Source organism: Lagopus leucura, unplaced genomic scaffold (genome assembly GCF_019238085.1).
Source record: "Lagopus leucura isolate 7727_CA_CO unplaced genomic scaffold, USGS_WTPT01 Super-Scaffold_73, whole genome shotgun sequence".
NCBI lineage: Eukaryota > Metazoa > Chordata > Aves > Galliformes > Phasianidae > Lagopus > Lagopus leucura.
Genome location: NW_024962252.1, coordinates 84,856,587 through 84,884,513, shown reverse-complemented (window position 1 = coordinate 84,884,513; position 27,927 = coordinate 84,856,587). Strand labels below are relative to the sequence as shown.

The 27,927-nt window shown below is 41.3% G+C and overlaps 1 long non-coding RNA gene across 2 annotated transcripts; it reads right to left on the bottom strand.

Moving 5' to 3' along the window:
* Nucleotides 1-321: 321 nt before the first annotated feature.
* On the bottom strand, nucleotides 322-27,907 carry LOC122189254. 2 transcript variants are annotated; one of them, XR_006181764.1, is made up of 6 exons: nucleotides 27,711-27,907; nucleotides 5,223-5,418; nucleotides 4,772-4,879; nucleotides 4,279-4,366; nucleotides 868-927; nucleotides 322-611 (listed from the first exon to the last, which is right to left on the bottom strand). It is a non-coding gene; the product is annotated as an uncharacterized LOC122189254 (long non-coding RNA). The 2 variants fall into 2 exon arrangements; XR_006181766.1 differs by lacking the exon at nucleotides 27,711-27,907 and adding an exon at nucleotides 11,049-11,105.
* Between the last annotated feature and the right edge of the window lie 20 nt (nucleotides 27,908-27,927).

The following is a 27,927-nucleotide window of genomic DNA, read 5'->3' as shown; positions in this document are numbered from 1 at the left end:
TACACTGAAATAAATATATAGAAAAAGCAGAAATGGGCTTTGCTGATCCTTTGATTATGGAAGCAACATATGCAGAGTGTTATGTGAGAAATTTCCCCACAGAAAATTTCATTGACTAGATACCTATCTAAACAGACCCAGAAGTAATGGCTTCATGATGTGAATAAGGAGCCAAGCAGAAGATTAATGTACCAATATTAGGAACTTGATTTTTGTTCTTTTTAGATTAGTTCCATCCAAGAGCATTTCTCTTGAAACTGATGAATTTGCCATCATTAAATTCTTTCAGTGGAAATAAAATCAGACTCTCTAAGAGAGAATAGTCTTCTCCGTTTCCGATGCAAGTACGTGGGCAATAGATATTGAGGGTTAGGAAGAGCTTAAGTTCAGTTTAATCCTTTTATTGAGTTATTACATGTTACAGTGAGCTTGATGTCATTGTGGGATATCATCCAAGACTAATAATAATCATGATACTATCACATGAAGCTTGGCTTTTATCCTTATTGCAGCCAAGTGCAGCAGCCAGGAGGAGAGTGAAGAGAGAGGAGACTTTCATAGCTTTCTTCCTGTTCACGTTGTGCAGAGACATTCATAGAGAAGTTGGTCTTCTGCAACAAAGAGATGCTTTGGTTGAGAGTCAAAGAAAAAAAAATGGTGACACTGGTGCTATAACTCTCTCAGATCTCCTCCTGATGTGGGATCTACAAAGGTTATCATGGACCGCGGAATAATTTCAAAGGGTTTTGTTATTTTTGTTACTGCTATAACCCGGGCTCAGTAGAGTAAGCCTTCTGAATAGAGGAGGATTCCTCTAGCCTTAAGCTATTCATTCTAGTTGTGAAAACAGAAGAGAATGTGACCTACCGATATCTCCCTTCTAGAGAATCGTGAAGTCTCTTGCAGCATCTAAAGAAAATCAGCTGCCTGTGGGGATAAAAAGATTACAGATGAATTTACCACTGATAAGCCCCAGCTTTCGTTTTTTAAAATGGTGTATAATTCCCAGCAGATGGTCTTTACGTTCTCTAAGTCAAACATCATCTGAAGCTCTGGCTAGGCAAGATTTGGGTGCTTCAAAGCATAAATGTACAGACTCAAAACTCAGTCCATAGGGAAACAAAGCCCACCCTCAGGCCACTATTCCCTGGGAGCCCTGCCTTCCAATCAGCTAATTCAGATCTACTTGTGGGTGATGCTGAGTACACCTAAAGCCCCAGGTAACACACAGGAGCTAAGATCAAGCTTTTCAAACACTGATCACAAAAAGATTGCAAGCAAAGTCAGGCTGCATTACAGTGCAGTGCAGTGTGCCCTCTTCAAAATGTTAATCCCTTCACCTACCCCTGACCAGATCTCTCTCATCAATTGGTTTCCTCATTACACAGCCTGCAAGCAGATCATCTTCTTGTCTTGAATGGTAAGACTGATGCAGAAAAGGTTTTCTGCTGCTGGTTCCAGTCTGAGCAGCTCCTTTTTGGAATCGCTTCTGAAAATGTATTCACAGCTTCAAGACTACACCTGCTCAGGAGATGCCTGTGGCAGTCAGTAGGGAATGTGACTAATTAAATAGGAACAGATTTTAAAAGATTGCTTCACCCAAGAAGCGAAAGCTAATAATTATATGGAACAAGATGATTACCTGGAACAAGATGATAAAACTGCTAATGTTCCTGTTTATAATATGACTGTGAAACTTCTCTGTTAAAACTGGGCTGCAGTGCATTACAATTTACTGTCCGATAATACAAAAAGTAATGCTGCCAGTATTCTTTCAGAATCATACTTTTCTTCAAATGAAATCCCACATGGAACTGCCCCGTCCAAGTAACTCCTACACCTTTTTGGATGATTATCTTCACCTGGGAAGGAAGAAGGCTTTGGCACAGATCTGCTTTTGCTTCATGTGTCAGATGTATCTGAGAGCTTCGATAGATGTTGAAGAATTGGTCCCTTCTTCCCGGGAGGAAAAGGAGTAACATCTGTGTGAGATGGCAGGCCATGGTAATGGGCAGATCTGTGCTTCTGTGAGTTTGAAAGGAGGGCACAGCGCTGTGTGCACACCTTCTAAAACTGCCAGAGCTCTTTTGTTCCCTGTCAGCTGGGGCTGTGATTGCAGGGTGTGCCTGCTCCACGCACACAGCCATTACACAAGCAAATACAGCAGTTAAAATGTTGATATTTCATCTGTCGCTGCAGAGCTGATTCCTCTGACCTCTCTGTGGCAATGTCCCAAGTGCTGTGCAGGTTCAACCCTGCTCTCCACCCAGCCTTTGTGCTTTTTTATTGATATTCACATTTCTCTTATTTTTCTATATTTCTTTTAAAGAAGCCTGAGTTTCTGGAGAAATAAATAGCAGGTTGCAGAAGGTGCCAATGTGTCGTACCACGAGTACAGTTCAGTGCAAGTGCTGTCTAGACTCAACCACTATTTTACAGATGGCCCTCTACAGCACATTAAATTGCTGGTTGTCTCAAAACAAACTCTTCCTCCTGCTTTAGTCTCCCACATCTTCTCAGAAGCAATTTATAATGACCTTTGCAGGTTTGCTTCAAAAATGTGAGTTCTTGTTGGCATCTGAAGGCCAATGTGGCCTCGATGCTGTACTCCACACCCATGTGAAACTCCCAACCTGAACCTCAGCAGCTGGGGTCAGCATCACCAGGGCTGCCACACACCACCCAGGCCTTTGGAATTGCTTTGATTCTTTCAGTTCCTGTGAGACAGTTCACATCCATAGAACTGTATATGACTTGAAAAGGCTTGTTGGATCAGGACTTAATTTTACCTGAGACAGGCTGGGACATTCCTAGATGGCCTGCAGTGTGTTTATTGGGCTGAGCGAGCTATTTCAATTTTCAAAAGCTTCTATAAGTAACGGGTCCACCTTAATTGTTGCTTGTTTTTAACCATTTGTCCAACACCTCCAGCCAATTGGCAGGATTAATAGGTTAGCGATGCTATATTAATTAAAATCATGAAATTGCTCTGAAGGAAGGAAGAGCTAATTAACTACGGAGCATTTATACACTAACCAAGAGAGAACCCAAGGGAAAAAGTCTCCAGTATAATTAAAAGCGAAGACATTTTTCTTCACTCTACTGTCTCCCCATTGTCACAGTCACTAATGACTTTTGTGTGGCTTTCTGAAAGGTTTTCTGATCTGTGCATAAAAATACCTAGAGGTAATTTGTATTGTTTTTTTCTTTCTCTTTTCTTTTCTTTTCTTTTCTTTTCTTTTCTTTTCTTTTCTTTTCTTTTCTTTTCTTTTCTTTTCTTTTCTTTTCTTTTTTTCCTGGCAATACTTTTGATGCAAGAAGTAAACTTTCCACTTTCCTTTGCTATTCTGAAATTCTGGTGAAGCAGCTTCTTTCTTACATGCAGGTTAAGGCCCAAACCCAGCCGTCAGCAATACTGGCATGGCACAGTACAAGAATGGGGCATGCCACAGCAACCCTTTCCATGGTGCACTTTCCCTTCCTACTGTACATCCCACACTTTTCCTCTGAATGATAGCTGAGATCACTGCCCTCTGAGTAAAGAATTTCCTCCTAACATCTAATCTACATCTCCCCTCTTTTAGTTTAGGCCATTCCCCCTTGTGCTATCACTATCAGACCACATAAAAAGTCAGTCCCCTTCCTGCTTGTAAGTTCCTTTCAAGCACTGGAATGTTGCAGTGAGGTCTCCCCAGAGCCTTCTCTTTCTCTCCTCTCTGTCTTTCTGAGGAGAGATTACACCAAGCACTCCAATCTCTGGATGAATAATCTCGTTATTTTCCTGAGAAAACATTTTGCCACACTTATGCAGCCAAGCCTTGCCCAGACATGTTTTCAGTAGATGGGAGCTGATAACACGTGGAGGAGGGTGTGGGATGGCCCTTCTCTGTGCAGCCTCTCGACATTAATCACTGCATCCATGACAAAAAGTGTTGATGGAATAGGTTTAGACAGGCTTTTGGGTTAGAACAAACCCAATGTGGCACCGGCTCAACCAGCACTAGTTTTCCTGCTGGTGGTTGCCTGCTGTGACGCAATGGAAAGCTGCGTTCTGGTGCCGTTAGCTCCTGATGCCTGCCTGATGCAGGAGGGTAAGACAGGCAGGGCAGCCCCCAGCCACACACACCTCCCTGGGATGGGACAGTAGGAAGACTGAGATTGCTGTTGTTGGACATAGCCTTCCTCACAAAAAAGCTTTTGACTTGGAGAGCTTCACATCTTTTTGCGTCTCATGCTTTGAAATCTATTAGGAGGAAAGCAGTTGGTGCAGACAAGTACCTTTTTTTTGTTTGGTGAATTTCTCTTCAGGTATCGCCACAGCGTAAATAATTGAAAGCTTGCTATTTCCTCACTCCTGCTGGAACTGCTGAAAGAAAAATATTGGCAGCAAATCAAAACTGTCACTGATTACAAATATCCTAAAGAGAGGGATTCACATACCACTGTTGTAGCTGCGAGGACTGGTATAGTACTTGGAAGCTGCTGGAGCAGATGGAGCAGCAGGTTTGGAACAGAAGAGTAAGTGCAAGTGTCCCCAGCTACCACCAGATTCTGCTCCCCACCACTCAGGATCCCCCAAGCTTTTTGCTCCCCTTCCTCTCCTTACATTATTCCCAGCCATGCAGGTAACCTGGAATATGGCTCTCTTAGCACTGGACAGGCTAAAGGCTCTTTTTCCTGGTAAAAGGACTTCAGTCCTTTTTGGAGAAACTTGCTGTTCTCTGAGTCAAGAAACCCCAAATCACCTTTGTTCCAGGCCTGATGTACTCACCAACTTTCCTTGGGATCTGATGATTTTTGTCTGAGGATGGAGCATTGCAGTCTTGCATTTACCATTTCTCCTGGCCTTCAGCCCAATTGGCAGATCGTCTACAGCATCCTGGCAAGAGCAATGGACTAGGCTTGGAACTGGCACCAATTTTGCTTGGTTGGGTCAGAGAGGTAGCCCATTTGCTGCAGTATCTAAAGCATGAGCTTAGCAAGGATCCATGCAAAATGAAGAAATAACCCACAGCTCACTGGGATGAGCTGTCTTGACACAAAGCTCACAAGAAATTGCTCTGCACCCTGACAAGAGGAAGGCAGCTCTTGGAAATACCTCTGCAGTGTTAATCTGCAGGGTTCCAAGCTCAAACGTAAGAACTTAGACAAATCCTTTGATTATATTTTCTTAAATAGTAAAATTAATTCTTAAAAGTAAATTAATTTATTGGAGTACTTACAAAATGTGTAGAAATCCACTGAAAGCAAGCCAGGGGCTAGCACAGCTCACATGGGCCTTTGGTGTTGGAAGTGAAACAGACTGCGCTCAGCTGTGAGCAGTACAAACCCCACTGCTTGTTCTCTTTCTTCACAAGTTGCCTCCTGGGCTTCTCCAGCTTGTCAAGTCCACTGCAGTTGCATACTTAACAGCTGTACCTGAAGCATGATAATTTAAACACTCAAGCTGGCAAGTATCTATGCAAAAAGCTCTTGCAATATTCACCCAATTCTAGGGTGAAAAATAGCTCAATTTCCTACAGTTGTAACAACAAATTGTATTTGTAGCAAGGTCGTACTATGGGTTACATTAGAAAAACAGAGCAGATTTACCTGGGGGAGGAAAGACAACAAAATATGTACAAATCGTAGCATCTAGAAATTCACTTTATGGTCAATCTAATAAGAATGGCTGCTTTTCTGTATGTATTTCAAGGAAAGATAAGGTAGAAACATATACTGTATTTAATGTTCAGTACAGTTCTGTAAGTATGGGCTAGTACTGGTTTTGAGCCTAAGGAAGCAAGTGGCATTTTCTACTTCTCTCACATTTCTGCAAGATCTGCATGATCCAAGTCTGACTGTATGGCCAGAAAATCACTCAGACTTGTGAGCCAAAAGCTAGCATCCCTGACTTATTGGCACAAAGCACCTTTCCCTGCAGACACTCCACGCTGCTTCATCATTTGGCTCTTATTTTTAGCAGCTTCCAAAACTGATAAAATATATATTGTTACGAACGTTTTGGATGTACATTTTCAAGGCCTCATGACCATGAAGTCATGCTTGTGTGTGTCATTCTTTCCATTAGGGATGAGCCTGAGGTGCCGAGTTTATTTCTGAATCCAGATGGGTATTTGGAGCCTTATTTTTCATCTCGGCACATGATCAGATTCATTTACTGGCTAAAAACACATCAGGATCTGTACTTTTGAGTACTCAGTGAAAAAAAATGCATTCAGCTTTATGTTACTACTGAATTAGGCAATCGTTCTTTCTTCCTGTGCAGAAGACATAAAGTGTGACTGTAATGAGCAATCACGAAAAGCAGAATCCCCACAGTCTTCTGAAGTTTTTAGCCTGTTCCACATCAGCAAAAGTTCAGCACCTTTTCACACTTCCTTATTTTTAGCCTCAGGATGAAGGAGAAAGTTGTCTAGACTGCATCCTTAGAGCCAATTAACTGTTCGGAGGAAATACACAGCAGGGAGAAATACAAAGATTTGGCTGGGATTCCTCTTATGTATTTTCACACCATGTCCTGAAGGATCACTCATTCCTTTGGGCATAGCCCAGGCTGCTATTTTGTGTTACAAAGTCATGCCAAAGTTGGGGTATTTCAATGTGTTGATACTGCCCAAGCTCTGAAGCAAGAATATGCATTTGGGACTTTGTCCTTGAACCAGAAGATGCAGATCCTGAAAACATGAAAATGAATGCATGTAGTATTTCTCTGTATGCTGTACACATGCCAGCTAAGCTCCTTTTGCCCACAGCTCCAGCTGAAGATTTATTACTTGCTGCAGAGTGCTTGTTCCAGCTGCTATTCAGATCAGTCTTCTCCCTGGTTAAGAGCTGGTTAGGAACCCTAGAGAGCACAAAGGTTTTAAAAACACTTTACCAGCAGGCTGAACATTGGTCTTCTGTAAACGTGACAACATGCATCTGTAATAATGGGCAGAATACTACTTACTTACCACCAGTGTCAGAAGCTTAACAAGCAACTTAAAACAGTCTCAAGACCGTCAGAGGGATGTAGCTTATGCTAAAACAGAGGGTAAGCTGTCACAAACATCATACCTCAAACTTTATTACCCTGTAGACATGCTAGGGCAAATAGAGAAGCGTGTGTCCAAATGCTGTGGACACAAACAGCTCTGGGATGGCCCAAAGGGTTTAGCAGAAGAGTGCAATACACCTTTTGCATTCGAGCTTTATTATAGCCCATACTGATACATCAAGTCTACAACTCTTCAGCCTTATAGAAAAAGACATCCGCAACCACAGGCTTTCTGGCAGCACAGAGCTACACCTACAGTCCAAAACATTTCGGGAACCCTCAGGGATGCAGTCACAGCCACAGCTTACTGGCAGCACACAAAAGAAATGTCTGTAGTGTGCAGACTTTCTGGCAACACAGCTGCATCCCCAGAGCCTGGCTTCCTACAAGCAGTGATATACCAATCATACCACATCCCTTAAGGCAGAGAGATGATACAGCAACACCTCACATTGCAGAGGCACACGCCTCTGGAAAGGAAAATACTTTCTTTTTTTTTTTTTTCTTCCAAATATACTGCATAACAGGGGCTCTCTTATTTATGTGCCAACAGTGTTAAAAGCTATCTATGCATGAAGTGACTGCTCAAGTGTTAATAAAATACATTTAAACTACACAGCCTGTGCATTCTGCTGAGTTGTACAAACCACGAGAGCTCTCTGCTGTGGTGGTTTATGTTTCCACCAAGAACCCATAATAATGAAAGCACTGACCCAGCAATCGTCATTGAGAGTGCAGGCCTTCTGATTGCTCAGCTGGCTCTAGTTTCTTTCTCGAGAAGAGACCGTGTAACAAATCTGGTGAGTGGCAGGCTGCATGTAAAGGGTCCTGACTGTTGGTGCTCCTGATGCTCTTCAAGACAAGGAAGACCAAAATTAACGGAGGAGTAATTTAATAATATATAGCACATCCTGATTTGTTATTTAGGATTATAGCTAGCTGGGATTTACTTTAATCTCTGTGAAGGACCAGGTCTGTCTGGAAATGGCAGCCTTTGTGCTGTAGCTGATCTGCTGGCCATCGCATCAATCCAGAGCTTTTCTTATGGCTACTGCCTTCATCTTGAGCTCAAGAACAGTTTCAAATGGGGTCTTGACTTCCAGGCATTCCAGGTGGAGTGCGGGATTTCCACCCTGGCAAAGAAAATTGGGGAATATAAAGGAGCTTTCTGCTGCCCCGTGGCTTCTGGTCTCAGCTGAGAAATCTGGCAGTCTCCAGATTGCTGCCTGAAGCTCGCTCAAAGGAGCTCCTCTAGCAGCACATCTCTCAGGTCTCCCAGAAATGAACAGGGTAGGATATCTCTGCCGCTTTCACACCACCAAATTATAAGAATTCATTACTAATAGCTTGCCAAGTAATAATCCCAAGTCTGTTAAATTTTGTCTATTATAAAGCAGTAATAGATGCTTATTAACATGTAGGATATTCATGCACAAGGGCTCTGAAGAAATCCGGGTTAGGATTTGGAGTTTCTTGCTCAGGCTTGTTTCCAAAAGACATAACTCAGCAAGAATTCCTTCTCTGGAGATCTTCAAAGCCCGCCTGGACACGTTCCTGTGCAACCTGCTCTAAGAAGACCTGCTTGGTTGGACCAGATGGACCCAGAGGTCCTGCCAAGCTCAGCCAGTCTGTTATTTTACATGTGAAGAATGATTCTGCCTTCTTGCTAGCTCATTGCTATAGCCCAGTGGTCACTAGTTGCATTACACGCACCAGTGAGAAGACATTTTGGCAGGATGCCTTTGGGTGAGATTGTGTGGCAGCATGCTCTTAGAGTAGATGGGGGAAGGTGGTTTTGCAGCTGATGCTCTTAAATTGTCTTCAGTGGAATGAAATGGTTGGGAGAAGGTCCCATCTGTATGCAAAGGGGTGCCTAAATGACAGCAAAATTGCCCCACAGAGCTTCCAACATTGGAGATGGATAATTGTGCAGACTTGTGTGGTTACAGATGAAGGGTGTTGCTTCCCTTACGAGCCTGCATAGACATACAAGGCTGGAACCATGACCTAAGCCTTTATTGAATACATGAGACAGGTCTGGAAAAGAGGACTCTGCATGGCTGGTTCTAGCACTGCAGTGTTTATGAGAGGTTATAAAGGTGAAAATCAGGTGAATGAAAGGATACTGCTAAATGTATGGATAAACCTACATGCTGACCCATTCTTTTGGGCCTTCATTACTCCTCATTTTCTGCATGGTGTTTTTGTGATGGCACTGACTTAATTTGTCCTGTGCTAGTGGAGCTGGTAAGCTGCACTGCTCTGCTGCACAGTGAAATGCAGTCAAGAATAATGACAAAAAGAAAATACAGTCCATATCTTTACAGAAAGCTTGTAAAATAAGTTGCCAGCGTAGCTTCTATTTAATGACAGTAAAAATAAAAAAAATACAATAATGATAATAATAAAGTAAGGCTTAAGGCTGGTATCTTGGAGAGGAAATTGAAAATGAAATATTTCCAGTTTGTTGGGTTATGTCTATGTCTTGCTAGGCTATGTCAGGCTCCATTCCTACTTCAAAGTTTACTTTGATCTTTCTTTATTTACATTAGCTTTTGCCACAGTATTCACAAAGAGTTTTCAATGACTGCTCCAAGTCATGTATTGCTCCATGCTAAGACAACTTTTAAGCCTGTATTGTGATGGTGCACATTAGCTGGAATAACAATAACATCCCCAGCAATATGAAGTATTGACCCTATTCCTTTAATGCATGCATATCAGAATTTATACAGTCTCAGTGGTTGTTCCAGATAATTTGGAACAATTTCTAACCAAAACTCTTCAAAGTTCTGTGAAAGTTGCCTTACCAACCCAAACCTCAGCATGGTTTTTCCCAGAGTACGTTCACTCATCATGGTACGTAATCATAGAATCACAGAATGGTTTGGCTTGGAAGGGACCTTTAAGACCACCTTGTTCCGCCCCCCTGCTATAGGCAGGGACACCTCCCTGTAGACCAGGATGCTCACAGCCCCATCCAGCCTGCCCTTGAGCTCCTCCAGGGATTGTCCTGTTGCTACATGTCCTTATAAAAAGTCCCTCCCCAGCTTTCCTATAGGCCCCTTCAGAAGGCTGTTATCAGGTCCCCCTGAAAGTTTCACCAGGCTGAAGAGCCCCAGCTTTCTCAGCCTGCCCCACAGGGGGGATGTTCCAGCCCTTTGCATAAAGGTACATAAGGAGCAAACTCACAGATTGCTTTGCCCGAGAGAGGTACATAACAATTGCACTAAGACAATTGACCAAGACAAGATCAAGCAGGGCACCAAGATAAACGGCAGAAGGTGACTATATCTCAGTTAGACTGGAAGCAAGGAAGCAGAAAATGTGCAGGGTTTTTACCTGCTTTGCCTAGCTATAAGCAACCAGCAAGCTTGAGGGCAACAGAAAACCAAGCCCTAAATGCAGAGCCTCTTCTGAGATTCTTGCTCTCCCTTGCCTGATCCCACAGGACAGGGCAAGCAGCATGGAAATTCCCACAGAAATCACAAGACAAGGTGGCTTCTCTGTATTTCTAAACATTCCAAGGATGAAGTAGAAATTTCAAAGTGTTTGCTTATCATTATTTCATTACTTACAGCCAGGTCTATTTAAGAGGTATCATCATAATAATACTACAAAAAGTGTCATCACAAATTAGGTAGCATTTTGCAATGCAAAACCCTCTGTTTTTTTCCATCCTCCTCGACTTTGGCTAGATAGTTGAAAGGGTGACGTAAAGGAGAGACTAGTGAGATGATCAAAGTATTGGGCCATGAGTTTCATTTTCATTAAGGCTTTCTTACGCCTCTGTAGAGAGAGGGAGCCCTAAAGCATGCAGGTATACAGGTAGTGGCAGACAGTGTGAAAGAGCTGTGGGTTACATGGAAAGCAGATTTTATTCTGTAATTTACACTTGTCAGAAGGCTACAATAACTGTATCACTCATGCAGGGTGTGGAGTATGAATATGCTACCACATGTTCCAGAAACCAGACAGTCACTACAGAAGACTTTATGTAAACACCAACCTTCTTGGTCCCATGAAGAATCTGTTGTAATCCAAGTGATGTTCCAAATTTGAGTCTGGTTAGGAAAATGCAGAATTCTTTAGATAACAACTGTAGTTTTACTTATGCAATAATCTACATTTTCATTTAGGACTACAACAGACCAGATAGTGCATTCTGCTAGCCACGCTGAGGGGAAGAAAGGCAAATTCACACCGTTCAGCAGATGCACAGAAGAGTGCCTGGGAAAACCCAAGTTCCACAGCACCATTTCAGTATTCCTAAGAATATCTGCTGCTGCAATACATCTGACTAATACTACATTTACATAATATTTTCGAAAACAAAAATGTCACGTGTACTACCACAAAATGACAAAGTTATTCTAAATCCATCGTCTTCCTACAATAAGAAGATATGGCAAAGTACTTGCTTGACTGTGTCTGAAAACAGACCCAGAATTACTACTTTTTGAGCTGCTGACTTTTCAGCTGGTTGCATTGCTTGAAACGGCCTGGTAAACACAAAATACTTCCCATTCCATACAAAGAAATGTGTACAAAGTGTTCACACCTTGGAATGGGCAGGCAATTAGAAGTTCCCAGTTCATTCCTCTATAATTCTGTTAAGCTTCCCATGTCCTAATTTCTCTATCTTTCAACCTAAGAATGAATTCTTTCCTTAATAAAAACACAGTGAGATCTGCTATATGCAGTTTTATTCATAAATGCAAACCATTCCAATTTCTCATTTAGAAAATACTTTCCGTGTTCTCAGTGAATACCTACAAGTGGTTTTTAACATTTCCTCTGTAGCAATATCACTAACACAAGCCTCGGAGTGATGCTGACTATAAACAAAAGTCACATTCCTTCTGCTTTCATCATATGCCTTAGTGGGTGTCATGCAGTTTGGAAAAGACTCTATTACAGTGAAGGTGCATAAGACTGAAGTAGGACAAGAGATGACTAATGTATTCCAGACTGAAGATAAAAGGGGAGCTGGACACGTTTCTTTTGTTGCCACTGAAACCACTCGTCTCTATCAGTAAGGAAAACAAACAGGAGGAGAGATGCAGCTGATGCTGTATATTAGAAGTCTGCATCTGCTGTGCTGTTCTGGGCTGACTGGTTATAAAATCAGGAGAGCAGCTGGAAAAAGAGACTGTAGGAGGTGTTGTCTGTGGGAAAGGAGACCACAAATCCTGAGGAGCAGAGACATCACAAATTAGAGCTGAGATGAGCTCCCTGAATTCAGATGGGAACATAAACACTTTCAGAGTAAGGATATTTGCATTCCAGATCTGAATGCTTTCCTCTATATTATACTGGTCAGTTATGTCATATCCAGATTTGAACTCCATTAATGTTATAAAAGCAAGAACCCCTTTTCCTACTTAAAGGCCTTATCTGCAGTGGTCACAAATCACTGTAGGCCCGTTGTTCTCACTGAGAATCTGAAGTGAAAGTTTTACTGATTTTTTTTACCGATTCCATATTTTTCCCTAAACACATGCTTAGGAAATGTTAACAGCACTACCAGTCATGGGCTGACAGTGTCAGAAATGGTTTGCTAAACCTTGCGATACTGAGAATTTAATTTTAGGGAGATAGAAGAAAAAAACTACTGATCAGATCTCTTTGTTCAAGAGTGAGTTACAAGCCACTAGAGGAAGGTAATCTATATTCTTAGATGTTTTGGGTTTTTTTCTGTCTAGAATAAAAACTCTACAAAAATGGAATTGAATGAATTTATATAGTTCCTACTTGTAAGGATTTTTCTCCCTTTTGAACAAAAAACTCCATCAGGAATGCCACAAAGATTGTTCTGTCACCATCCCATGTTGTAGTTAGCAACAGGAGGCTTGGAAAACAGTATTAACCTGGGGGGTTTCATCGCAGTAGGACTAAAGCTGTGCTGACCTGCCGTGAAATCGTCTTGGGATGCACAACTACAGATCACCACCAATGATGTTCTCAGGATAACATGAACCAGAAAACTTATTTTCCAGCCTGGGTACAGTGCCAACTCACTTGCACATCCCTTTGCAGTGAGCCAGCACAGCTCAGTGTAAACTCTCTCAGTTCTTCAACTGGGGGGGGAAGTGTAGCCAGAGGAAATACAGATCTAACAATTTTTAAGCAACAAGCTAAAAAGTTTCAGGAACCTGAGACAGTGAAACATCCAGCACCATCTTGTGGTACTATCATTAATTCAACCAGTCAGCCTGTCTCACTTTCTGCTTTGGTAATTCTGTGACTCTTGCTGTTCCCCCCCCCCCCTCAAAGAGAGCTGATGAGAGATTTATTGTTATAAAGCAAGAGCACTGATACAAATCTGCTGCCAAAAAGAAAGGGCTTAGGATTAGCTGTGTTGTTAAAGATAGGATGTGCTCCTCCGTTTCAGACAGAAACACAAACACTTCAACACTTGCTGTTATTACTTGAAAAGAACTTTAAACCTAAAATTAATGGCTGTTTATAAAAAATGCTGTTAGGCAGGAACTGAGTTAGGTAACATCACACATACCCAAAGCACAATGGGGCAAAGGGCAAGAACACTATACCCTATGTGAAACTGTGCTGGTGTTGGTGTATAGTGCTGGTGTACGAGCTGAGCCCCATGTTCCTCGTGCTGCTGGCACCCAGGAGGGCACTAAGCATCCAGCATTTCCTTTAGAAGGCTGAGGAGCAGTTCCTTCTCTGAGGGCCTGGCCAACAATGCCTTCCTCAGTTGGACAGGGTCTGCTTTGCTCCAGCTATCACTGAAATAGAGCTGCTGCCACATTTGCTTACATAGCTGATGCATTACCAGTATCTAAGTCCTTGTTCGCACAGCACTCTGCAAGATACTCCATATAAATGTGTATATAAAACCACATTGTGCTCTCATCTAAGTTTATAAAATGCTCTCATGCAGCTTCACAGATTCAGACCAGAGTTGAACTGGGCAAAAGAATGGAGTCATTTATGGGAAGCTTTCAATGCTCTCTGAACCGTTGCTTCTTAGCCTTACTTTTTCAAACAACAGAACTGCCCGTCTGCTTTATCTTCTCTGCATGGATGCATGAATTAAACTCCACTGTGAGGTGTTTCATTCACAAATGTGAAGGCTAAAGCATGTTTTCACTCACAGAAATGATGCAGGTCAAATTCCACAAGCTCACCCCATCTTTGCTCTTTGGGTCCTGAAAGCTGAAACTGCTCTGCCTCTTGTATCCCAGTGCTTCCCAGCCTTGAATTTAAAAGTCTGCGTTTATGGATATAATGTTTTAGTTCACTAAGTCTTTGGCCTCTGAAACTGGTAAAACATTCCAACTTTAAACAGCACCTGGCAGAAGGATTGTTTGTTTATTTTTAGTATGATTTGTTGCAGCAGCAGTTGTATTATCATTACCAAATTCATTTCAGAAGTCACTGGATTCTGTGGCCTCCACCTACAGCTAACGTAAACTGGTGCTGCTCTACAGACATAATGTCTCCTGAGGATCTGGCTGCATTTCTTTGCAGTGTTTGCAGCACTGCTGCAGACTTTGCGCATGTACAGTGTGCATCTCAAAGAATCACGGAATCATAGAATGGCCTGGGTTGAAAAGCACCATAATGATCATCTAGTTTCAACTCCCTGCTACGTGCAGGATTGCCAACCACTAGTCAAGGCTGCCCAGAGCCACATCCAGCCTGGCCTTGAATGCCTCCAGGGATGGGGCATCCGCAGTCTCCTTGGGCAACCTGTCTATGCTCATAGCTTTCCCAGGGATGACATATGCTGGTCCTGTGACTTGGAGTGGCAAAGACACTCTATGCCACCTTTTACCCTTGCTTCAGCGAGGCATGCATAGAATGAACCCTGTTACGTTCATTCCTCAGAATAAGTCTTTGATAATTTCTGTATGGTTTTGGATTCCTGCTCACGCTTCAACTCTATACTTTTCGATTCAGGTTGAGGAACAAGTAATTCTTTTAAAAAATAAGTATTTTAGGATGAAAATGCATGTTGAGGAAAGGTAAAAAGAAAAAGATATTGCCTGGAAAAAGCAAAGTTAATAGGTATTGAATCTCGGATGCACTTGATACTCAGTTCAGATATCAGTTTCCTTGATATTTAAGTGAGACAAGGCTGCAGCTTGCTATTGAACTGTATGCAGTTACTGCAACTCTTTCATTGAGTTTTACAGCAAATCAGGAAACAGAGCTCTGAAGTAAGACACCCAGACACATGATGTGATGTCAGTGGAGACTGCAAAGTATTTTAAGTCAGAAAGCAAATAGAAAAGCTCAGTGAACCATAAAAATTTAAATACATTTGAGAATATATATTAAACAGATTGGTGCCAGGAAGATTTCCCTGCACTTTTCTAAAAATTATTTCACCAAAAGATGAATTCTAGCACAACGAATTACAGAATAAATAGCAGATTTACCCTTCTTACTGCAGCTTAGAGTACCATGGGTAATATGTTGAACTCAATGCACACCAATAAATTGAATTCATGCTCAAATTGTTAGGGTTTACTTAGTTTTGGCTTTTGGCAAATGTAATTTCATCCTGTCAGAAATAAAGTAACACGAACTACAGCAATGGAGTATTTTTATGTACATGAACAAATAAGGGAGAATCATCAAAACTTTAAGAAAGACAAAGGAAATTATTTTATTTGGTTGATGAGAGGAGCGTGGGGTCTTACTAAGTCCTACAGGATAATTGAATGACTTCAAGTTCAGAAAACAATGAAAAAGAGATAATATGTAATATAGATAACCCAAGAGGAGAAAAAAAGTTTCATAAGTAAGCACAAAGTTTAGAAAAACATATAATACTCAGTAGTCAACCACTGAAGAAATGTCTCTGAATACTTTGAATACATTCTTAAAAAGAGACTTTCTCTTGCTATTGCCTGCTGGAGTAATGATAAATGAAGACTTTCTGTTAGTGTTTAATGGAGGATTCCTACTGAAAACAAATTCTTTGTACAAGCTGATGTTCAGCAGCTATGTTTGCCTTTTAAGTGAAAATAAAGACAAGCTTGGCTTTGAAAGCAAGTTTCTGTACCACAGCTTTGTATCCATTATCTGCCCGAGCCAGTCATTGTGCACTAAGAGAGAAGGTGTTTTCCTTCAGAATAGGAATGCATTGTCTATGCTGGGCCAGGATCAACACTTGGCCACAGTACTTTGAGAATGACCTATAATTTAACAAGCATCAGGCTCACATGAGCTTGCAACCAACCTCAATGGAAAACTGATTTGTTTGAATCCTGTGACATGGAAAGGTTTGACGGGCAAGATTGAATCTACCCTCCTCTATTAAATCCTCTGTGTGAGCACAATATCAATATGAGCACCAGCAGCATACTTAGGATGCTACTCTGTCACTAATCTTGGTGCTGTAAAACATTTTTGGAATTGGGAATTGCTGTGTGGGATGTGCACGTTTCTGTGGGATGCACAGGACATAAGGAAATATGTTCTTACAGCTATGTCCTCCGTTAAAAAGGTAAGGAACATCCCCCTCCATGGAGGAGATTTGGGTAGCAGCAATACCATCTAACTTTAAGGAGAGAAGTTCAAGAGATTATGAAACTTATTTCATGAGAGGGCACTGTAAATTACCAAATAAGATAATTTCTCATAATGATATTACAATATAATTGCATGAAGTTCAGAAAGAATCAAGATTTAATAGAAAAAGGGGAAAAGTAACTCACCTGTCAGCTTTGTAGTGAAAATGAAACAAAACATGCCTTTTATGATGTGGGAGAGTTTTTTTACCATAATGCCATGCCTACTAATTTACTCTGTATAACAGAGATTCAAGGCTAAAAAAAACCCAAGCAACTCAATGAAAAGAAGAAATCAAGTAATGCGGATGTATTTTAGTATTAAACTGAAATAACATTCACTTTAGCAGAAGGCATACAGAAAGGAGCTGAGAGAGGGAAAAGAAAGTTCCTACGCTCTTCCTAGGGAGTGGCTGCAGCTGTACGATCTTAGTATATTTCTCTCACATCTTTTTCTCACCCCCAAGAAAACATGAATTCCAACCTACCACGTATAAAGAACATGAATAACATTGTCCTTTACTTCTTAGGGGTCACAGGGTAATGCCTGGTGGGGACACGTAGAGCACTGCTGGCTGTGCTCCTTCTCCAGCTCCAGACCAAAAGTACTTTCCAGCCTTCGCTTGCAGAAGCTCAGCCTGTGCTCTCTGGCTGGGGGGATCTACAGGTCAGTGCACTGAGAGCTTTTATCCTGCTGATGGTCTGCAAAATGCAGCATCCCTGGCTTTGGTCTGTCCAGGCTGCTCAGAGTTGAGGTTGGATCCCTGCTGTTTGCAGCCATGCAGCTGTGGAGCAGCTCTGCAGTGAGGGCCGGGGCAGCAGCTGATTGCCAGCAGACCTGTCCTCCTTGCCACAAAACTTGTTCAGCCAGCGCAAAGCAGCTAAAAACGAGACGGTTCACAAAGTTTGAGAGCTCTGCTATAGCTAATTATTTCCAGCTACAGCCTGTTTTGAGGGTGGCATTGGAAGAAGTTAATTAGTGGGTATTTTGACTGTCTGCTGAAACTACTTTTTTACATTCAGCTAGGTCGGAGTATCCTGACAATAATAATATGTAAGTCTAAACATACTGGTCTGGTGGAAGAGCAGCACCTCATGGGAGACTGCTTTTATATCCTTTTCTTTTTTTTTTTTTACAGTTTTTTTTTCAAAAATGAACTGAGCATGACATGTTGTAGCTGGTGGTGCAACAGATCAGGCCAGAAAACAGCAGCTCTTCCCCATCCTGGCATTAAACCAACAGGCTCCCGCTTCCCTCAAAAGCAGTGTGATGCTCTGGCTCTTGTTGATGTGCGGCCATAGAAAGCAGCACTAGGGGAAAAATCCTTTCTATATTTGCTGCAGCCTTGCAAAGCTTTGCAGAGGCAGGTGTGTGGAATCTTGGAGCACTGGAGAAAGTGCCAGAGTCTTGGACCAGGTAATGGGCATTCCTTTCTCTTTTCCAATGTTTAGTAATTCAATATTCTCATTCTGAGAATGAAAAACTTACATTGTCCTTGTTTTGCATGATACCATTGCCCTGAGGACTGTTGCATTCTACAAGTACACACAGACATGTCTTTAAAGCCTCCTATGGAGACATCCACTGGATAAAAAGCATAAAACCTATTGCTATCTAGCACATTCAGATTTCAGGCTTATATTTATTTATACAGGGAATAAGTGATATTCAGGTTTGGGCACAGTTCTAAATACCTCAGAAATTCAGGGTTATTTGTGTCAAGACTGCAGATTGAAGCTTTTATTTGAGGATGGATTGTTGTTTGCTCCCCACCTGCAGGCTGACCTCTGCAAGCAGTGGGAGAATTATTCCAATACAGCCTCCAACTGTACCTTTATTTCTAGAGCTATGCTGTTGTTCAGGTAAAAAAAAATAATAAAAAGTATGGTGACATTCTCCACTTTCAGCTGAAGCAAATTACTCCTGGTACTAACAGCTGTTTGCATAGTCGTCACTTAACTCATTTATTTCATCAAACTAAATGCATGTCAGAAATACAGTTCAAATGTTGCTGGCACTGAGCTTCGTAATTACACCTCTGAATTAAAAAAAAAAGAAAAAAAGAAAAAAAAAGTGGGTTAGAAAAGGACTTTAAAGTTGTAAGAGTGGAGAAAAAGAAATAATTTCATAAATTGTCACAGGTCAGATATTTAATGCAGAAATGAATAATTCCTTTAAGCAGTAGAATAAAGGTGGCCCAGGAAGCTGCCTCTTGCAGATACTAGCACACTTTAAAGTATGATGTCCACACTGTATCGTATTTTTCCTAAACAGTTATTTACATTCTAGCCAATGCTTCTGTTCAGGATTGTTATGCATAATTATGTGCTGTCATGATGATCACCGTGCATGCCCTGAACCACTGCCCCCAAGACAAATTCTCTCGAGGGCAGCTCTCTTCTCTCCCAGCCTCCCAGCTAAAGCAGCTGGGGGCTGCCTCTGTTCCTCAGCAGGACTCAAAGCCACTCAGGGATCCCAGCCCCTCACCAGGCTGAGCCTTCTGCGTGCTATACCCATTACAAATCCTTCTCAGAGCCCTTCTCTTTGCTGCCCACAATCCCACAGCACTGCTCTAGCTCTAGGCCTTTACTTCACCCAAACCTGAATCCCTAAAAATAACTGTAATCTGAGGATTATCCTATGACTGTGTGGCAGCTGTTGGTTATGATATTGACTGTAGCATTTCCAGATATCTGGTGTTTGATTACCTGAAGGAATAACAAACAGCACCAGCTTCATCTTGATGTCCAGGCAATTTTTGAAAGCAAAATGAACTTTCACCATTTTTGCCCGTAATGACACTGATGCCAAATCCAGAGGAGCAAATTAAATACCATTTTTAGAATAGTAATTATAGGTATCAGAGCAAGGCTTGCAGACAGTTTCCTTTGGAAAGTGGCGCAGTTGAATGGACAAATATTTAAATTGAAGAACAAGTTCCTATTCTGGGGAATAGACTACAGAACTTTACTCAGCTGCCGGGAGATGGTCTCCTAGGTCAGGATGTATGGGTTTGCTTAAGAGTGGGAATTGGTAAGTTGGAGCCACTGAAAGAGGTGAAACTTCAATTAGTGGTTTCTAGAATCGTAGGTGGTTTTTTCTCTCCAAGGCTATTCATTCTGGTGAGAGCTGCAGAAGAGAAGGATGTACAGTATCCTGACAAAGAGGCTTCAGTAAAATCACACTATCAATGAGGAATCTGGAAGCTTAGAAAGCAAATGTTTAACAGGTTAAGTGATGGTGTCAGGATTTCATAATAGAACTCAGTATGATTGTAAAAGTTAAAGAAGCTCTAGACTTCACCATTACACTTCTACAGGTTCCCCTCCCAAACCATAGAAACAGTATGGTGATTTGATGGAATGCATAGAAGGAATAATTTTAGCACTGACAGAATGATAGATTGTAGATTAATTTCCACCCTGAAAATGGCTGTAAAGCCATTTAAATTCTCAGGAAATCCCAAGGTAAGAAAGGTAAAGAAAATACTGATCTGAGCAAGTTAAACTTAGAAAATTTGCATCTGACTACAGTCAGCGGTTGAAACAAGTGCTAAACAACCTGTCTCTGCCATCGAAGACTTCCCATTGTGGATGCTACAAAGCCGTGGCAGAACTAGGTCAATACAACGTCTAAAGTCGACTTCTTTTTTTTTTTTTTTTTGGCTATCTGCTGCCCTCTAACAGCGGTACAGAGGAACCACATACTGTTTTTCACTTGTCTAATAGAAAAAACAGGACTTCATTTCTTCTGCACTGCACATCTTCCTGGCTCCTGTAACTGCAGAAATGGCTCCTACTTCCATTTTCCTATGGCGCTGGAAGAGAGAATGCAAGCTGGGATTGCCAGCATGAGTGCTCCTGTTATCTCACTCATAAGAAACTAAGAGGGACCTGCAGCATAACTGTAAAACAGAGTCTTCAGCACTATCAAAATTTAAAAACAAAACAACCCTGCTAGGCAAGAAAGGATCTTTTGGGTTGTTTTTGTTTGCTGCTCATTGGTTTTAAATTTTCTGTCTTTCAGAGAAATTCTGTACTATGTGTAGACTTCGTATGGGATACATATGGTGCAGGAGGTGTTTCAGAATAACATAGCCACAGCTGCACTTACAGAACAAAACCAAGAAAACCCAGCCCAAATTTTGAAGACGTGTTATAATTCTGAATCTGTGGGGAAAAAAAAAAAAAAAGAAACGGCAAGATACCGATCTCCATGCTATGGAACTTGGTGTATATTCTCCCTGTAACTATGTGGACGATTTATAACAAGAATTGCTGCTATTTCTGAGCTGAGATTGGGTTTCTATGCTAGCTACTCAGTTTGTTTCTACTCCATGCAAATTCAGTCTTCTGTCAGACTCTTGAAAGAGTAACATAAATAAAAAATGCAGGAAATCAAATTTTCTTCCTGAAACATACACAACCACTGTAGCATTAGAAAGGGGGTTAACAGTTCTGTATGATTTTAAATGAATTTAATGGGTACTTCCAGACTGGATCATCTGTAAATGTTTGTTTTAAATGCCAATTTAGCAAGCTAAATTATAAGTAATCTCCCTCTCTATGCACGATGAACACACGCTGTTCTGTTCAGACAGTTTGAAAGTGGGAAGAGAAACCCTTTCTCTGCCAACTTCATTCCTTTTGAGAATTTATTTTTCATGCTGTGCGGGCCTGCAGATCTGAAGGAGAACTCTAGCTCCAATAGCGATGCTGAATAAGACTGTCATCCGGTATTTCAGATCCAGTTTTAGAAACTAAGCAGCTAACGCTAATTGGATTAGCTGCTAGCCCACTGGCACTCTCAGTGCTTGTGACACTGGCCCATCTAATGAGCCCATGGCACTATGAAGTTAAAGAAATTACATGGAGCTTAAAGCCGGCAGCTGGCCTGTCTCCCTTTTCTCTCTAGAGGTTGTTTATTTCTCTCAGGAGGCACAAGACATGCAATTTTCATATTGTTGTGCCTGAGACCTGGACTTGTAAGAGTGTAATCCCACTCAGCAATATGCAGCCATTTTCTGCTGCAATGTGTCTCCTAAGAGGCATTTATAGATATTCCTTTTCCTTCTGTCTTTGAACAACAACGGGAGATGGGCCAGCCTTCAAAACCTCCTTTTTTCTCCTCTGGAGTTATGTTTAGGAATAAGAAAAATCAGTGAAACCTCACCGAATGGAACAGATGACAACAGGATGCAAATTGGTCACATCTTAAAAGACATTAAGTCTCCCTGATTATATAAACAGATTGGTTATCTGCTGATGCTCTTAATGGGGAATTTAAAAGACAAATTACTATTTGCATGTGAGAAAACATATTACAGGCTTTTAAATACACCTTGATAATGGCTTTCTGGTTTTGATGTAATTTGTTACCCTGGATATGTGAGATAACAGAAAAATCCTTCAATAGGAATGTTGTGCTTACAGTCATAATCCATTTTGCAAGTTCAGTCAAACCTACTAGACCCACACCACCTAAAATCACAGATGATAGTGAAGGGAAGTTTGAGGACAGGCTGTAGGTTGAAAACTATCCATTCAAACAATTCTGCAAGTACACGGGTTTGCAAAGAGTTTGTAAGCAGAACTATTTGGCAAAAAGTTCACCATACAGGGTACTTGCAGTGAATTCTTTGGCTACTGCTATTTGAAAGGGATCCATTTAGATTCACCATGTAGGCTAAATTTCTCAGCATGTGAGCCAGTTATCTCAGCCCTAAATCCCCCAGATGGCAGTCTGAACTCATCCTTAGAGATGCCAAATTTGCTTTGCTGACATTCAGGTTTTTGCTCATTAAGGATCATAATGAACAGGCTTCCCTTCTTCTGTTTTTATATATCTCCTGATCCTTTCCCCAGTATTTCTCTCAGATCCATGACATCAAAGTCTCACTATAATGAATAAAGATATTGAAAAGATGAACTTCAAATACAGGAAAGGAATATTTTTTTCTTGATTGATAGCACATTAGAAAAGTTGTAGGGATACAGCATCTATAGCTATGTCAGCTGCATTCTTAACAACACCAAAACCAAAAGAGAGATGAGAGATCTGTAACTTAATCACCACTCTAGAGACTTTTAGCTTATGTGCAGAAAAGCCATATATGTAATGTTCTACTGATAAAAGCAATTATTTTTTAAAAAATATAGTTCAGACACATGAATAATGTAGTAAATCTATCTTATGGGTCTCCATCACTGACTAAGCCTGTGAGCTATGTTATTTTAAAGGGGCTTAGATAAAACTCAGAGTCATATCTGCAAGTTGTTTGAATATACGTTTGTGAACGAAGATATTGTAACATTTATTACTGACTTTTAAGAGCAGGAGATATAAGGGACAAATGATGGACTGATCACCTCTGCAAGTAAAGCTGCATTGCTGAAAACCGATTGCCTTCCTTATTTCTGTCTGCTTTTGTTTTCAGCATTCTGAACACCAGAAAACTATATTAAGCTTGTTCAGAATCATTCACAGGTTCATTTCAACAGTCTTTGGCCTGTAAATTTACCAGTTTGAATACTCAGTACTTGGATTCTCATTCATATATGTTTGTCACAACTAGAACAAAAAGTGAGTTGGGTACACATGTACACATACACGACTGGGGAATGTTACTGGTAGAATCACAGTTGTAGCAGAGATTTTTCTTCTGGCAATGTTCATCAATGTTTGTATGCTCTTTTTCTAGGACTCTTCTAGCCCGTGAGACTATCTGCTGAAATATTCATGAACAGTGAACATAGATGGTGTATGGGAACTGCTGAATCACAGCCTGAACCTCTGAACACCTGAGGTGAGCACTGAGTCAGCCCTGGGAGCACAGGTGAAGGCAGTTCACCTGTGCTGCTAGAAGGAGTGGAGCCTGGCTGTACCTCTCCTAGGGCCATGTAAGAGCTCACTGCCAGGAGGAAAGGGTCTCTTCTGGAGATCCCTTCTCTGGAGTTTTGCAGTGAGTCCAGGATGCAGGTAAGCATTCTATCTATTCTCTTTTTGTTTTTATAGCCTGCTTTGTCTAACTCTCTTGTTTATTTTGTAATTATAGCATCTTTATGTTTATAGATTATACAGATGGGAATAAATATGCTTGCAGTGAATTAATAACAAAACATGAATATGCTCAGGAAAAGTTGTATATTTTTTGCTTGGCTCTTGTCTCTCAAGATACTGAGCCTAGTAGCTGATAGTGCTTTTCCCTGAAACACTGAAATCTGGATTCTGAGATTGCAGAACTCGGGCAGTACGAAAGTATGAAACCTGGCCATTCTTAACACAGAATGCCCTTATTGGAAGAAAAATTCTTTACTATATATGGCGAGTCTCCAGTGCCTGCTGTCATGCAAGCCACAGTGGCTCAAGGAGGCAGCAGAGAAAACAATTCCTCAGGAGGACAGAAAACCAAAGTAATACATTCTGTCAGTTTTCTTCCAGTGTCTCCTATTACTGGTGGCTGTGAGTCCAATGTAGCAGGGGCCAGTGAGAGGGTGAGATGAAAAGTTCTGTGGCATCACTTTTTTTTTCTTATTTTTTTTTTCCTTCACTCCTGCTGCTCTTCAGCTGTATCTTGTCTTCATCAGAACTAATTCAGTTAATTCTCCATTCTAAAATGAGTCAGTTGTTGTTGGTGCACAGTTGCATAGCAACATCTGCCACTTGCAGGCAGAGATAACAGGCAAGCAGGGATGCCAGTGTGTGCCTGGCCCAGGAAGGTGAGGAACAAAAGGAGCAAAGCAGATTGCTACTCCGTAGGGTTTTGTAGCTGTGCGTCACACTGCTACAAACTGGCAGATATATCAGAAGGGCAGGGTTTGATTTCATTTCTAGAACCAGATTTTGGAATAAAACATACCATCTCAGTGCAGGACACATCCTTCCTATCTCAGGACTTCCTTCAAAAAATACAAAGGAAATTGTGGGATGAGAACTTCAGGGCTTTTTGCCATCCCCTTGTGGGTAGTTTTGTGTGGGAACGTACTTTAGCTCTCTGTGGAAATGTTCAAACCACATCTTTATGCACAAAAGTCAAGAAACACAAAAGTTAAGAGTCAGAATGGGCAGCACCAATCACATTCAATGATTCCAGAAGATCCACATGGTCTTAAAAATCTTGCTATTTCAAAAGAAAAATCTGGAAATATATATTTAGAATTCAGATTGTCTACAATTATTTTATCTTTTTAATAGAAGGTCGGGATGGCAAACACATTTCTCCATAAAGATTTGTGAATAAAGTTCCTAGTACAGTCAGAAGCACAATAATCTTTATGCCTTCTTCACAACCCTAAATTGCAAAGGATGAATTTGGGGCAGGGGGCAAACAGAATTTTATTAAGTCTTACAGGCTCTTGTAGAGAAATATCAGCTGGAGATGTTGCAGTGTCCTGCCTAAGTATGCTGAGTGGAAGACTTAACCAACCCCAGATCAGCTGACAAGACATGCTGCCCAGCCCCCTCATCTTTCCCCCCCCCTCCTGTTTGTGCTGTGAGTCAGAACATCTGGTCTGATGACTTAAACGGAAGTCGCTGCTTTAGTATGTTGTTTTCCCTTCACAAACTCAGGCTTCGATTGCACTGTATGTAAGAAATTGAACTTACAGGAAGAGAGAAATATCAACAGCGTATGTAGTGCTCCAAGGCATCTTTCTGTCACCTGCTAGCCAAAAGCAGTATTTACTGAACTTGACACTCTTCCTGTGACAGCACTATCAAAGCTTCATGCTCTTATCTCTGTCCCAGTTGTGCCTTGTGGGGACTCTGAATAGGGAACTCAGGGCCCTATCTACTGGATAGACAGAAAGGCTAAGTACAGATATACCAAGAAGATGGTTTTTTGATGCAGAACACTTCCTGGGCTGTATTTTCAGAGGGCATATACCAAATAGACGCCTAAATTTATATAAAGATTTAATCATGCAAGTAGATGCTCAGGGGTGACACTGTACAAGTTATATGGAAGCTTTGGGAACTGCAGGTATTCGGAGGGTGCAGGAGAGACATCTCTTAGGCATGTAAGGATGCACAACTGCACTTAGCTTTGATTAAGCAGCAAGAAAAGATTTGGCACAAACACAAATGTTCACATTCTCTTTGCATTTTATTGAATGCTGGTTAATTCTTGCCCCGTCCATGAGAGCTAACTGCAGTACAGGGAAGCCATATATGCATGTATTTGAGAGGGTAATTGCATGTATCAAACTGACATGACAGTATACATGCATCTATTAAATAAATTGTCAATTTCATTTTCACCTATTAAAGATCAACTTCAAGACTCTGCATATGATAATACAATCACATTTATTTATGCTAACCAGCCTGCTTAAATGACAGGTGGAGATCATCACAGATGATGAAGAAAGTTTTACTTGCAGCACTCCATGATCTCTGGGCTGACCCTAGGCAGTCACTTAATCTTTCATTATCTTCAATTCCCCACATGAAAAACCCTCATAACTGTGCTGCTTTTTTTTTTTTTTTTTTTTTTTTTTTTTAATGCATTAAGGTATCCAAATGATAGGAACTATGTAAACTGTAATAGGAACTATTGTTTGATTGGAACTATGTAAACTGTAATAGGAACTATTGTTACTGTAGATGTATTGATAATTTTGGATGTTGATTGAGCATTTAGCTGAACGGCTTCAAGAGCTGATTCGTATTTGTGACAAAGTTTTTTGAACATTTTAAAATGGATTCTCATATAATTATAATGAATATTTTAAAATTAATAAGTACTAAATAAGGCACAACAAACACAAATGATAATTCAGTAGCCAGAGTGATAATGTGAGTTCATTGGAGCTCGATCCCCTCTTCAAATATTAATTCACTTGCTGAATTATTCATTTCCTTATTTTATGAATTAATCGGTATCTTGGCAGTTTTGTAACTTGACATCTTTGTGTACAGCAAACCAGGCAGGGATATGACGGCATCTTACACTGTTCACTAGTCTCTAAAGGAGGAAATTTCCATTAGGTGACAAAAGTGTCACTGGAGAATGACAAACCATACTCTTAATTTAATTTCTTGTGTGCTCTTCGCTTATTCACTTGACATTACCAGTGACTTTGCATATGTTACACCTAAATATAATTAAATGTCCTTTTCCCATAGACTTGAGATGTTTAATTAGTGTTTTCAAAGTCATTTGTCCCTGTTGCTTTCAACCTTTCCCACACTGTGACCTTATTTGACAATATATTCCCTTCCCATCGGCACACAGCATGTAATTTTATGCCTGCTCAGGATAAAGGCAGGATTCAGACATTCTGTCTTTAAAAGGCAGCAAGATTATTCAGCTGCTTGAATTCAAGTCTAACCTACACATTCCCAGAGGAGCCACCAATTTCAAACACAGAAACAAAACACGCATGCTGTTGCTAAGGGCAAAACTGTTATTAGGTGCTGATTGATTACTGCAACAAAATAAAACCGAAGACACCAGAACTTGTCAGGACAAGTTAAATACGGGTTATGTGAAAATCCAGCCAGAGATTTTCTAGAGGTTACAATCTGAGGCAATTCCAGTTTAGAATGAAGCCTCTCTGTCTCTCTTTGTGCTCGGTCCTAGATGGTCTTTAAAGACCACCCAAAACACTCGGATCCAAACTCAAACCTCTTATACTTTCAGCAGGGCTTGTATACTTGCACCAGCACTTCTGCTCTTGACTATCTGCCTGGTAAAGTAGCTGCTGCATAAAAATAAATGTAAAGGGCTGCTGCTGAGGGAAGTTTCTCTCAGGTGTGACAAAAGCCATTCTGTGGTGCTCCTCTCAGTGTGCTTTTCTTTGTGTTTGGATTTCGTGTCAAGGGACATGGTTTAGTGAGTACTATTGGCGATAGGTGGATGGTTGGACTGGATCATCTTGAAGGTCTTTTCCAACCTCTGTGATTCTGCGATCCCTTCTCCTGGCCCAAGGGGAACACTGGTGAGGCTGGGGGGCAGCTGTCAGCGCTATACTGACGTTACCTAGTCACCCTCAGTGCTGCTGCCACCAGGACACCTCAGCGTCCAGAGATGGAGCAGAAATTGGTGGGCGTTACATCCAACCAAGAGCCACGGTGCAAGAATTCAGGTTATGAGATCGAGTCAGCGCCTCAACACGCCTACCTTCAGAGACGGGGCTGCTGAGAAGCCGGCTTTTCCTCTCAACCAAGTACTCAGGCACCTCTCGCATGCCGATTACTGCATAACGACTTGGCCCCAAGGTGAAAACTCCGCCTGGAGCGGCTGAGCGCCCTCCGCACCACGCAGCGGGCGAGAAGCAGCCGCCCCCTCACAGGGGCGCCCGAGCCACCTCTCCAACGGCTGCCAGCGTCACGTGACG